Raw genomic sequence first — 14,586 nt, 5'->3', positions numbered from 1 at the left:
ACAATGCCCAATCCAATGAAAAAAAATTCATTGCCCATATCAATGATTCTTAACAAAAAGACATTTTCACCCTTTTTAATAATAACACCACCTCATTTTTTTACATATCAAAATTCAACTTTCTCTCTCTCTCTCTCTCTCTCTCTCTCTCTCTCTCTCTCTCTCTCTCTCTCTCTCTCTCTCTCTCTCTCTCTCTCTCTCTCTCTCTCTCTCTCTCTCTCTCCTTCCAACGTTGTCGTCTCTCCTCCACGCTCTGATGCCTCATCTCAGGCATCGACGGCGGTGGCTTCTCCGATGAGTTCGTCTCCACTCGGAAGTCCGGCCTCGACCGCGGATTCTCTATCATCGCCAATATGCTCAAGCGGATTGAGCCGCTTGACAACTCTGTCATCTCCAATGGCAAATCGGATTCCGCTAAGGACTCGATGAAGCAGACCATCTCTACTATGCTTGGGCTGCTTCCGTCCAATCAGTTCTCCGTCACCGTTAGGGTTTCCAGAGCTCCGCTCGATCACCTCCTCACCTCTTCCATTATCACCGGGTAATTATTGATTATGATAGATGAGCAAATGGTTTAGTCTATTTTTGGGTTATAACTTGCTGAAGTAGTGAAATTTGTATTGGATCTATGTTTGTATGTGTTTTGAATGATTATTGGGGGTCATTAAAAGTCACTGGGAGTTGGTAATTTTTTTTTAAGGTTTCTTTTTTGTTGGAATCACCTTATTCTTCTTCTACTATCTTCTTCGTTCTTCTGTGTTTTTATTGATTATTGGGGATAGTAACCCGATTATTGGGGGTGAGTAATTTGATTATTAAGGTCAATAACTTGATTATTTTCTAGTATTTCTTCTGTTCTATTACATTAAGCTGAAATAAGAAGATTATTGTGGGTCAGTAATTAATTATTGGGGGTCAGTAATTAATTATTGAGGATCAGTAACTCAATTACTGGGGTCAGTAACTGATTACTGGGGGTCAGTAACTAGTTACAGGGGAAATTCTGGTGACCGGAGTCCGACGGTTGGGGAAATTCCTATGACCGGAGTCCGGCGGCCGGTGACCAGAGTCCGGTGAGATTCCGGCCAAGTATCCTCTCTTCCATTTTCTCTCTATCTATGCATGTTTAAGGGTGAGGGCAAAATAGTCTTAAAATAATATGATTTGTTAAAACTGTAGTAAAAATTTGTGCATTTAGGCATAAAAAAGGTTACTTTATATTGAAATGGGCTAATGAAAAAGATTGTCATTGGAATGAGAAATGAGAAATGAGGGGTTTAAATTAGTACTAAATGAGCATTTTTCCTTTGTTTTACACATTTACTTATGATTGAACCAAGTTACTATAACGACAACTAGTTGTTTATAAACATATAAATTGTCATATTGAGTAATTATCTATAATAGAACAAAAATTACTGAGTAATGACTCTATTTACCAAAACAACGAAAAATTTGTTGTTATATCAGTAAAATTTATGTACCACAAAAAGATAGGTACCTAAAAAAATTCTCAAAATGGTTTCTAACTATATTCTGATTATAGTGTCCTATAAGGTCAAGGATTACAGAAACCAAGTAGTAATTGGAAAGCCTAACCGAAATCAAATTTCAAATTTATCACGTTCCAGTAGTTTAGCATGGGAAGGCTAGCTCAAAAGACTATCATAATCAAACCAGTCGGAAACAAATAAGAGTTCTAACTTCCAAGTGATGAATCTGCAGCTGTTATTAGCATCGTTCCACTCTTGGGAGGCAACAAGCCCAAGACCGGAGATACTTACCAGTGTATACATTTTTTTACCATGCCTCATAAAATAAGCATCAATAAGGATGTAATTCCTTGTAATTCAAAAAGATTTTATGCAAAAAAATGCAAGGTCATACAAAATAATCATGATGCTTTTAAAATGCGCCAAACTAAAATCGGAATTGTGTGAGTACGTATGATAGTTTGTATGTTGACAGAAAATTACCAAAGGAGCCACTCAAACAAACGTGGGTTTAAGACGATCGAATAAGAAACAATGACCACTCCTCAGCAGATGTCCTATGGCTAAATATGATTCCTAATGATATAGCAGACTAAAAGAATCTATTAGCATAAAACTCATCTAGTTAAGGTACTTAGCTAAGGATAGACTTTATTACTTAATTTTTTATCTGTAACTTTTTTTTTGCTTAAACCTCAATGAAACGAGGGTAATTTATTAAAGAGTGCGGCTATTAGGACCTCCAGATTTATTCAGCATACCTTCACATATTTTAACTTATTGGATTACAAATATAACCTCATAGAAAATGACAGTTTTAGACATTGAATTCAAAAAAAAAAATTGTAATTAGATTAATATTCTTCCTTTTTTTTGTTCAAGTTAGCGATACAAAACGGAGTTTATAAACCCTAAACGGCTAAACCTGAGTGCAACCGTTGCTCAAAGAACTACTACACCTAATGAAAGAATCTCCATTGACGAAGACACGATCCTCCATTTCAAAACCTTCAGACAAGGTATCATTTCAGTACTAATATATATAATTTTTGTTTTGATTCATGATATGTTCTTCTTCTTCCTCCTGATTTTCGTTTAGTTTAGGAAATGTCTTCTTCGTAATATTCTTCTTGGTCTTCTTCTTCCTCGTCTTGCATGTTCTTCTTCTTATGGAGTGGTGGTCGACCAGATTGGCCTTTTTAGAGTTTTTCTTCTACGTCGAAGGTTTTTTTGGTGCATATGGATAATTTTTATAGCTTTTTTTTTTCTGGAACATTAATATGAAAATGTCATCGCTATTCTACGAGTGAAAGGTCTTACTTTAATAGTTATTGTGAATGAATCTTCTCCTCGAGGACTTACTTCATGGAGTGGTGGTTAACGAGATTGGTCTTCTTAGGGTTTTCTTCTAGGTCAAAGGTTTCTGCTTTGCAATTGATTGTGAAAACAATTCATGATTTGAATATAAAAAAATTAAATCGTTGTCATCGAAAAATCGTTCTTACAACTTGATCAAATAATAGAGGTTAATGAAAAAAAAAATCAAGCAATCAAGGTATGAAATAGATGTTTGCATGCAAAAAAAAAAAATTAAAATGTGGGAGGTTTAGAAAACGAATAAGAGGTATAATGAATAAATTATTGAAATATATATGAATAACAAACCTAAGGTTATTTTAGGAATTTGAAAGAAGGTCTAATGATGAGCAAATACTTGTTTTTAAAAATAAAAGGGAGGTGTAAAGAGACAAGGAGGTATAGTGAGCAAAACTAGAGGTCTCAATAGCCGCACTCTTTATTAAAAGATAAAAATAAAAAATAAAAGAATCTATTATCATAAAACAAACCTATAACTCCAAACGGAATATATGAGATTCCAAACGGATCTTAAGCTCCGTCAAAATTTGGTGCTGATTTAATTCGGAGCAAAGACGACAACGGTTAAGATGTGCTGCATGCGTATCCTCCTCTTGGTTGTACTCAATTTTAGGAACAGGAGTTGGCCACCATGGTACCATGAATCGGAAAACAGAGGTTAACCCACCATTGATGGTCGTAACCTCCTTCAAAGTTTTGGCACGAATGTTGCACATAATAATAATATCGTCATATTACATACAAAATATCATCATTATTGGGATCGAAAGCTATTTCCACAGCAGGATCACTTGATTCACTGATCAATGGATTTTCCAAAACCACACACCACTTCCCAACTCTACCGCCAACCTTGTCATCATCATCTTCTTTCAACTCCCAAATACTCGCACCTAATTTCCTCAAATGCTCAAAATCTCCATTATCTTCATCTGAATCATCTCCAAACAACAAAGTCCTGTACAACCTAAGACGACCCTCTTGGCTCACACTTATTGTTCCCCACCCCTCATCAGGAAGATCAACGACATCAAAATAGTTATTGTTCGAGAAGGGATCCAACGCGATCATAAAACTGCCGTGCACCCAATACAACTTTCCCTTGTAAGCAACGCCTGGATAGTCGGACTCCAATGCATCAAATTTTAAGTTTGGTGGGCATGAAACAACTGACTCTGTCCATTTACCAGTCTCAGAAGAGAAGATCTCCACGTTGAGCTTCGAGGTTTTCAGGCAGCTTAGTATTGGTTGAAGTATATGCACAATAGCATACTTATAGTCAACATTAACCTGGATGGTACTACTACAAGTACTATTACTATCTTTTTCACTTTGGTGATCAACATCTTGTTTATAGTAATAGTAGGGTTCGCAAGTGAACCCAACTCTTACTTCAAAGCGGCATTGAGGCGGTGGAGGAAGAGCAGTCCATTGCTTGGTGTATGGATTGCAGATGTAGTAATCACGTTGTAACATCTTGGATGCGCACCACAAGACCAAGTCATTACAAGATGCTACCACAACTGGAGAATTACCTGCTACTTTGTTGTCATGTGCAGATTGATAACAAGGGAGAAAATCAAGAGAGAAGCTGCCTGTTTCGAATACCGGAAGCTCGGAGGTGGCAAAAAACCCTTTTTCATCAGAGAAGATGAGAGTAGGTTCCATGGGCAAGGGGTTTCGTTTATCAAGTTGGAGACGTAGAAAACGAGAAAGGAAGGTATGATGGGAGATGAGAGCGAACCAACGCCTTGAGACACACTTGTACCGAGCAACAGACTTGACGGGAAGCCGAAGAAGAATTTCAAACAGTAAAGGGTCAGGGAGATCTTCAATATTAATCGTGAAATTTGAGTAACGCGTTGGTTGGGATGCTTTTGATCGTTTTAAGTACCGGAACTCATGAGACTCAGACTTGGACGGTACCAGTCCAAGAGATTCATCACACATTGCAGCCCAGTTTCTTTTGGAAGCATTATCACCCGGTATCATATCTGGCAGCCAAATAATAATATGCAGTTGAGAGAAGATCGAGAATGCAAGTGATTGACGTTTATATATAAGATCAAGGAAATCCTTTTGAAAAACGTTTCCTATTAGAATCTGATTATAATGTCCTATAAGGACAACGATTATAGAAACCTAGCCGAAATCAAATTACAGTACAAAGTTATCAGTTGTAGTTTAGCATGGGAAGGCTAGATTCTGTTTTTGAATGCGTGCATGGGCACCACACACTTAGGACCATGGTCGATGAGAAGCTGCTTCCTAGCCTAACGTAGTGATCCAATTCAAATGGGGTATCAAAAATGAATGCAGCTGGGATTATTACTATGATGATCATGATGAAAATTACCAAAGCTGAGTACGTCAATTAATTACCTCCATCCATAAAATCTCAAGTTCTCAATTAATAATAGATCGACCATTACGACGTTCGTCTACTTAATTTTAATCCAAAGCTGATAAATTAAGGGTTTCACAAATTAAGCTAGTGTTTCACGACATCCTCAAAAGTGTCCGTAATTAATTCAAAGCACATAATTATGGTTTTGTACTCGTTTTAACGTACTAACACTACTGAAAAAAAACACTTAGGAAACGAAATAGTTTTATCTCCTAAATAACATATTTCGTTTCTTAAGCATTCCGTCGCCTAAGTTTCGTCGCCTATGTGCCGTGAGGTTGGTATCTAGGCGACAGACAAATTGTTTCCGTCGACTGAGAAGAACTTAGGCGATGGAATCAGTTTCGTCTCCTAAGTTCTTAGGCGACGGAATCATTTTTGTCTCCTAAGTTCTTAGGCAACGGAATTTATTTATATTATTTTATAATTCTTTTTTTTTTCTTTTTCTTTTCTATTTTCTTTTCCTTTCTGTTTTTATTTTTCTTTTTATTGTGTTCAATTTTAATCCTCAAACCCCCACCTCACCGCCGCACCACCCATCACCAGATCCTCACCACCTCCTACACCACCTCCGACTCCAACTTCTTACAACCCAGATCGAATCAACCCCAAACAACCCCAATATCTTACAACCAATATCAAGCAACCCAATTTCAACCGAGATCGCCTCCGTAGTCATTTGCAAAAACGCAAACTTAGTTATCCAATCACAAATTAACAAGGCCAAAACGGGAAGGTGAACGGGCGACTTGCTGGGACAGGCTCCGATCGTGATGGGTGGAGGAGCTGTAGCTGATGAGTACGATGCCTTGGTTGGACTAGAGGCCGATGAAGGCGAGGAAGAGGCCGATGCCGACGGAGGAGCTGATCTGAACGGGTTTAGGGATCAACTTGGCGAGATGGGCGCGGAGTCCGATGGTGGAGATGAGGAGGAAAATTAGTCCTTCCATGAAAACGGCTGCCAAGGCGCTCTGGTATGAGACGTTGCCGGAGCCGTGAAACCTGACGACAGTGTAGGCGAAGTAAGCGTTGGTGCCCATTCCGAGGGCCAAAGCGAAAGGGATCGAGGTTGGCGAAGGCGCCCATGATGAGGCAGCTGATGAGGGAGGAGGCGACGATGGCGAAGAAGAAGGAGAGGCAGAGGGAGAGCTAGAGTCTAGGGGTCTCAGTCGGTGCGTAGAAACTGGGGCAGAGGAGAGGAGGGAGAGAAGAAAGTCTGAAGAAGAGAGAAGAGAGAGTTCAAAGAAAAAAATAGAGAAATGAAAAGTGAGGTAGAGGTAATAAAAAGAAGAACAAAAAGAGGATAAGGAAACTTTTAAAAATTTGGTTCGAATTTTTTTGAAATTTTTGGCGAAAAAGGTGCCGCTAAAAATTTCGGTAGTTAGGCGACGAAAAGTTATACTTTCGTCGCGTAAGTGATTAATAATTTTTTTAAAATAATAATTACGTCGCCTAAGTGAATTTTTCTGTCGTTTAAGAGATTCTTAGACTACGGAATACAGTTCCGTAGCCTAAGTGAATAAATTTTATTTTTTAAAAAATAATAATAATTTCGTCGCCTAAGCAAACTTTTCCGTCATCTAAGACATTCTTAGACCACGGAATACATTTCCGTCGCCTAAGTGAATAAATTTTTTTTTTTTATTAAAAAATGATTTTGTCTCCTAAGTATATTTTCCGTCTCTTAAGTATAACTTAAAAGACGGAATATTGTTCCGTCGCCTAAGTGAATAAATTTTTTATTTTTATAAAAATGATTTCGTCTCCTAATTAAGTACATTTTCCGTCTCCTAAGTAGAACTTAGAAGACGGAATACTGTTCTATCGCGTTGCCTAGGCTACAGAATCGTATTCCGTCACGTAAGTTCTACTTAGGAGATGGAATTAAAACAATTACGTCTCCTAAGAGCTTTTTTCCAGTAGTGTGAATCGAGCGTATAAACATGATTTATCAATATGGGAGCCCTTCTAGTGAGGACCCTTAAGTTGAGGACTTGGTGAGGACTTTTCGGCTTATCCCACCTTTCGATCTTATATCCACATCTTGACCGTTCAGTTTATAGGTATTTATGAGTAGATCATTTCTCCAAATTTTCAGTTATATTGAAAATTGTTAAGGCATTCATAAGTGTGATTTATCAATTATGAATTTGAACGGTTCATATTTGACATATTTGGTTCGTCCATTAATTTGATTTAGTTTGTTATCTTAACGAACACTAATTTGGCTGAAAATTTGTAAAAATGATCTACTCATATAAACCTAAAAACTGAACGGATGAGATGTCAAAATGTGATTGAAAATTAGGTCTTTTAAACTATAAACCGAAAAGTCTTCACCATGTCCTCAACTTAAGAGTTCTCACTAGAAAGGCTTCTTTATGAACATATATAATTAGGATTAGGATGGATTATTAGTATTGGTGTATGACTGTATGTTGTAAAAATGGACTATAACCTTGAGAGAATGGGAAATATCGATCCAAGGTGAAATTTGACGGTTGCATGTCATTTCATACTCATATATTGATCGACAAAAAAAAGAAGGCTAGCTTAAAGAAATGGCAATAACAAGTTCACAAAGAAAATATCTTATGCTAATTAAGATGATTTCATCCAAAAATGCAAGGTAATATGAAACAACCACGATGCTTTTAAAATGTGCCAAACTAAAATCAGAATTGTGTGAGTACGTATGATGGTTTGTAAAATATACTATGAACATAATTAGGATTAGTAGTGGTGATCGAATGGTGTATGACTGTGTGTTCTAAAAATGACTATCATTTTGGAACTTGTCATCAAATAATGGTAATACGTATATCGTTTTCTTTGTTAAACCTTGATCAGAAAGACGCAACTAGCTAGCTAGCAGCTCCTATAAAACAGCCCCCTTCCCACACTGCCACACACACCAATCCCAAATCCAAATTCATATCACTGATTATCGATATTATGGCACAGTTCAAACTCAATATGCATGGCTCTTTTTCTCATGTCCTTCACTACTGTTGTTTTACTCTTTACTCTGGTCTCCTCGCATAACCCATACCAATACTTGTTATTCTCTCAACAGTGGCCGAAGTCTGTTTGTCAACGTTCCCCTGCTCTAAGCCTCCCCCGTCGGTCTTCACGGTTCACAGCCTTTGGCTGTCGAACTATAGTGGTTTTGGCAAGTGCTCCGGTGCGACACGTTTACTAACTTAGAATGTAAATTATCATGAATCGGTATCAACAACAATCAGTATCAATAAGAATCGGTATGAGAATATTTCATATCATTTTACTGTTTACTTACCATAAGAAATCAAATATGAATGGAACTAATTACGATTGATGTTGTTTACTTACCATACGGAATCGGAATTAAAACTAGTTTGATTACTAAAATATCCCTACAAGAAATGAATATAAAATACCCCTAAAATATAATATATATTTTTAGGGTTAGGTGATTTAGAAATATTATAATTATGTGAAGATATTTTGGGGAGAAAAAGTTGATTCCATTACCTTGATTTTGATACTCATCTCCCCCCTTGGGTATCGAATAAAAGGTTTCGTTAGGAATCGATTCCTGATAAGCAAGTGGGATCCACATCCATTCTAATACCTTAATATGTAGTAAACGCCGAAATTCACCCATGCATTCCGGAATCAATTACACCACTCTAAATTTCATTCCAAGTTAGTAAACATGCCCTTAGGATAATATTTCTAGGCCTAATATTTATGGCCTTAATCCTAAGTGGCATATCAAATCACATATCCACATCATCAAATAAAAAGAATAATGCTATGTCATTTTTAATTAAAAATACAATCATATCATTTCCTATCCAATGACTCTAGATTATTTTGTTTTAAAATATAAAAAGATGTTTTTGAAGCCATTTTTTTCATTACTCGTGCTTAAATTTAAAATGTGAAATATATACAAATATATATAGGTGCACAGTTACACACGTACATAATTTTTCCAAGGAGAAAATTATACATATATATATATATTTGTTTATATATAGTTCATCCAATATAAATTTGATAGAGATTTTTTTTTTTCCATTTTTAAAGTTCGAGGGAGAATATATATATATAATAAAAAGATAAAATAATGGTGAATTAAGAAGTCTAAAACTATTTGATTCACAAAGATATATTTTTTTTTATTAATATCGTAATTAGACCTATAAATGGACCGGATCAGTGGTTTTTAAACAAGTTTAGATCTAAAATTTGACCCGTTGATCCGTTAAGGACCCAGATTCGTTAACCTGTTTATTAAACGGATCGAGGTTGATCTGATCCGTTAAGGACCTGGATCCGTTTTAAAATAATTAATTATTTAATATTTTTATAAATATAATATTACTAATAAATATTAAATAATATAGTATTTATTTGATGATCGGGACGGTAAAATTCTTATTATAATCACGCTAGTAAATAAGGTAAAAATATAAGGGTCGGGATGTGACAGAAATTCTTTCTTATAATTTGATAAAAAAAAAATGAAGGTCTAGTGACATTTTATGCAAAAAATTAAAAAATCAAGAAATGGAGGTCATGAATGGATGTTTGCGTGAAAAAAAAAATATTAAAGAATGGATGTTCGCATGCAAAAAAATAAAAAGGAATGGGAGCTCTAGTGAATGAATAAGTGGTGCAATGAGTAATATATTGAAATATATGTGAATTACATAAACAAGGTTTTTTTAGGAATTTGAATGGAGGTCTAGTGAGCAAATGTTTGTATTTAAAAGTAAAATAAAGATGTAGAGTGAATGAGAGGTATACTGAGCAAATTTAGAGATAACAATAGCCACACTCATTTGACATTCATATTCGGTAGCTCATGAAATATTGTGATTCAAGAGGTAAGAAGTTCCTAACTAAGAAATTGACTTTTTATGAAGATTTAAAATTTTCATTTATGATATTAATTTAAAAATGTTGATTTAGGTAACTTGATCACCATACTCTTAATTATTTTCCTTGTTCATTCAAATTATAATAAGTTTACGTCAGACATGAGATTTTTTTGGTCAAGAGATGAACTTCATTGAATATGTATGAGATATAGTGATTGAATAGGTATGTTAAGTGTGAAGTTGTCACATCCCGACACTTATATTTTTACCTTATTTACTAGCTTGATTATAATAAGAATTTTACCGTCCCCGTCATTAAGGTAATAGTTTAATTGGTCTCTAGAGGTAATTTAAGGGACGATTAATTTCGGGGAATTATTCGTGGGAGAAAATATGACGACGGTAAATTTTAGCTAGTAAAAGGTAATTTTTATTCGGGTATTATTTTTTCGGGGTGTTTTATTTTTTTTAGAATTGGATTGTTATAAGCTTAGGCCGGTTTGGGGGGTGAGGCCCAAACCCATTTTCTCTTTTCTTCTCTTTTCTCCTCCCGGTTCTCTCTCTCTCCCGAGCCCCTCCCGCTGCCTGGTTTTCCAGCCGTGCTCCTGCCGTCGTCGGGCCACCATCTGCCGCCTCTCCAGCTCAGTTCGGACCCCCATCTCCTCCTCTCCCTCCCAGGCCTAGCCCCCGAGCCTCTAACCCGCCGGAAGAGGAGAAAACCCGTTGGAAACGCCGGGAAGCTTTTCGCCGGGACTCCCTCCTCCGGCCACCAATCCGGGCAAGCTTGGTATGGTTTTGTAGGTCTCCAACCCAGCAGCCTTGCCCTAAAAGGACTCACTCCCTCTTGAGCTAGGTAAGGAGAAATTTCAGGTGGAAGTTTTATGGCGTTTTTGATGTTTTTAGTCGATTCCCCTAGTTAGGCTTGGAATTGGTGTTTGTGCTAGTTAGGAAAGTTGTAGAGCATGATGAGAGGATTATTCTGTCAAATTTCATAGGTTTTGGAGGTAGCCGGAATTGGCCTCCGGCCGCCGCTGCCGGCGGAGTCGCCGGTTTTGGGAGATTTTTAGGGTTTTAAATGTGGAATATTAATTTATATAGGGGATATACGCGTATATATATTTATACACCGTCTTTTCCACCATAATGAGGTAAAATGCCATTATGGTGCGACGTGAGCGTTAGACGCAAACGTCGTAGCTTTGTGTGAATTTTCTATTTGTCTTTATTGTTTCAAGAAAATTCATACAAGGGATATGACGAGTGTAATACATACATATTTTATTTTAGCCTGAGAGGCTCTTATTTTTGAAGTGTTGGTGACTAGCGCGGCTAGTCACGTTTTGATAATTCGGTAAATTTTTAAAGGCTTTTGAGCTGATTGCATGCCATTAATTGTTTTTCCACTGAAGGTAAATCGGGAAAGCATAAAGATTATTTTTCTTTTAAAAAGTTATTTTTGTCCACTCACTCTAACGGTTTCAAATGTTTTCCCCTGGGCCTTTCTTTTTAAAATGCCCAGTCTGCAGAGTTCGGGTTGGATCTAGTAGGAGGCGAGGCATAGTCACCCGCATTTCCGCCAGTTTTCATCAGTAGGTTACTTGTTTAACCTACTAGTGTTTTCTTGCTTCCGCTAGTGTCTAGTAGCTCTGAATACTTTGGGATTATTGTATATTATGTTTAGAATTTCTGAAGGATAATTATGTGATGTTTGGACGTGTTGTATTAAGAGTGTAATTTGGAATTTTCGAGTTAGGGTTGTCCATTTTCAAGGGAGATTTTCTCAATCTTTTCAGTAAATTTTCCTTGGAGGTGGTCCCCGCACGACTTACTCCGGGTTTCAGGGTGAAATTCGGGGTGGGTCGTGTCAGAAGTGATACTTCATTTAAGGAATGTCTAAAATAGAAGTCATCATCCACATTAACATAAACTAACATATTATTCTGCACGAATAAATATGTATTAGGTATCCAATAATGATTTCAATAACATTGAAAAAGAAGCTAGTCATCATTGATATAACGATTTGAAGGCAGAAACATATTTTATAGTAACAAACAAGTACTAAGTAGTCAATAATGAACTAATAATGTTCCCTTAGAACTTTTCCCTAATAGAATATATCACATTGAAATAAAAGTCACTATTCCGATTGAAATTTAAAGTCATAAACATGTCACATAGTAACAAAAAAGTTACAAGTATTGATAATAACCTATTAATGTTCACTTAGATCATTTCCCAAATAGCATGTTTACATTGAACTTTACATTGAAATAGAAGACATTATTTACATTAAAATTTGAAGTCGTCATTCATATTGAAATTTAAAGTCCTAAACATGTCTTATAGTAACAAATAAGTTATAAGTAGCGGATAGTTATTAATTTTCACTTGAAACTTTTCCATAATGACATATTCACATTGAAATAGAAATCATTATACATATTAAAGTTCACATTCAAATAGAAGTCATTATTCACATTAAGATTTAAAGTGACAAGCAGCCAATGATAAGCTAGTACGTAATGATCACCACTCAAATAAGTACTAAGTAACTGACAGTGAGCTAGTAAAGTTTACTATAAACCTTTCTTTAGTGGAATATTCACACTAAAATATAAAAAAATAAGTACTAAGTAGCTAACTATGAGCTACCTACAAGTTCACTGAGGACGTTTCCTAGCTTAATGTCGTATTCACACTAAAATGGAATAAATAAGTTTGGGGTTTAGGGATAAGAGTTCAGGGTTTAGGGTTTAAAGATTAATTGGATATTCACACTAAAATGGCAATACGTGTATATACCAATATGGAATGTTTGCATATCCTCTTATAAATAAGGACATGCCTATATATAGGTACTATATACTAAATATAGTTTATTAATAATGATCTAATTAATAATCACACCAAATTAACAAATAATTATACCAAATATTGTTTATTTTCATCAAGATGATTTAGTTACCATTTTTATGTAGTTGATTTAGTTATCTTACATGAACTATATATATTAAATGTATTTCTCAATCTAATATTATAATATAATTCATTAGATTTAGGGTTCGACAATTACGATATTAATTACAAAAAANAAATAATATATTNTTNTATANAANAATTTAAGTTTAGTTACTTACTTTATTACCACCATTTTTATTTTTTNTTTTATTTTTATTTATTATATATATATCTACTCTACTAACTAATAATAAAATAAANAANAATAACTATATATTATAGTAGTAGTAGTATAACTAATAATTAATTAATAATTAATATTATAATTAATTAATATTAATTATTAACTTACTTTACTTAACTTTAACTTTAAGTTAATTAAGTTAGTTAGTGTTGTGTGTATTATACTTAGTATATATTAGTTACGTATAGTTAGTATAATATATATATATATATATATATATATATATATATATATACAGTTCCCTTCCAGAGAGGTGTCCCGTTTTGAAATTAAAGTGTGGACCTCCTTATTTCGCTCATTTTCAAGTCACATTTTCACATCTCAACGGTACAATGTTTAGAACACAGTGTGTAGATCATTTATGCAAAGTTTTTATCCAATTTGAAGATCATTTGAATACCGAATTAGATTAAAACATGGACAATGTTTAGAAAACGTCCTTCCACACACCCAATACTTCCAATGGTGTAATAAAATGTGAGAGAAATAAGTCACACACGAGATGCTTCAAAGGTCGTCCATCACCCCTCAAGCTAAGATACTATACCTTGCCCGAGATTGAAAGCGCCATCAAGACAAACACGTCCCGTGTCCCTCATATTTGTTGTGACCCAAATGTACTAACCTACGGTCTGTTGCTAGAAGTAATAATCTGCTTTGATTACTATGGAAACAACATAGTTGCTGATTGTCAAACCAAATCAAATTGCCCTAAGTTGGGATATAATATGGTTTGGGCAATTTGATTTGGTTTTGACAATCAACTATGTCGTTTCCGTAGTAATTGGGCAATATGTGAGCTCCCATCAACATATTGAGTACTTAATCATTCATGTACACACTCAGAACCAAAAAAAAAAAAAATCATTCATGTACACACTCGACTCCATTCACTTGGGTGCATTGTTGTTGTTCTCTATATTGAACTGCCGAAACGGCCCATAGTTTTGAGTGACGTGGGAGATGTAAAGCCAGGTTAGGATGGTAAATTACTGAGACGATGCAGAGAAAAAGAGGCGATCTTTGGCGTGAGTTAGAGAGAGACAGCTTGTTTGCTCCGAGGAAACGGAGAAGGCCATCAAGGCCAGCCCAGGTATTAATTTGCTTCTTTCTTGCTTTGCTCAGTGTCTTTTCTCTTCATCATTTTCTGGGTTGGTGTTCATTTGTTTCGCTTTTGCCTAAAAACCCAATCTTTATCACTCACATCCATGAAGCTGAAAGATACAATGAGAA

At 35.5% G+C, this 14,586-nt stretch overlaps 1 protein-coding gene across 1 annotated transcript in view; it reads left to right on the top strand.

Annotated features, from left to right (window-relative positions):
- The first annotated feature begins 14,394 nt into the window (after positions 1-14,394).
- LOC101315159 (anaphase-promoting complex subunit 11-like) overlaps positions 14,395-14,586 on the top strand; it is a 5,540-nt gene continuing 5,348 nt past the window's right edge. Inside the window, exon 1 of the mRNA XM_004302281.1 lies at positions 14,395-14,446. The gene's annotated coding sequence lies outside the window, so the exon portion shown is untranslated. The remainder of the gene's footprint in view (positions 14,447-14,586) is intronic.

Source organism: Fragaria vesca, linkage group LG6, assembly GCF_000184155.1.
Source record: "Fragaria vesca subsp. vesca linkage group LG6, FraVesHawaii_1.0, whole genome shotgun sequence".
Taxonomy (NCBI): domain Eukaryota; kingdom Viridiplantae; phylum Streptophyta; class Magnoliopsida; order Rosales; family Rosaceae; genus Fragaria; species Fragaria vesca.
Note: the sequence above shows the minus strand (reverse complement) of the source record. Positions and strands in the feature narration are given on the sequence as shown.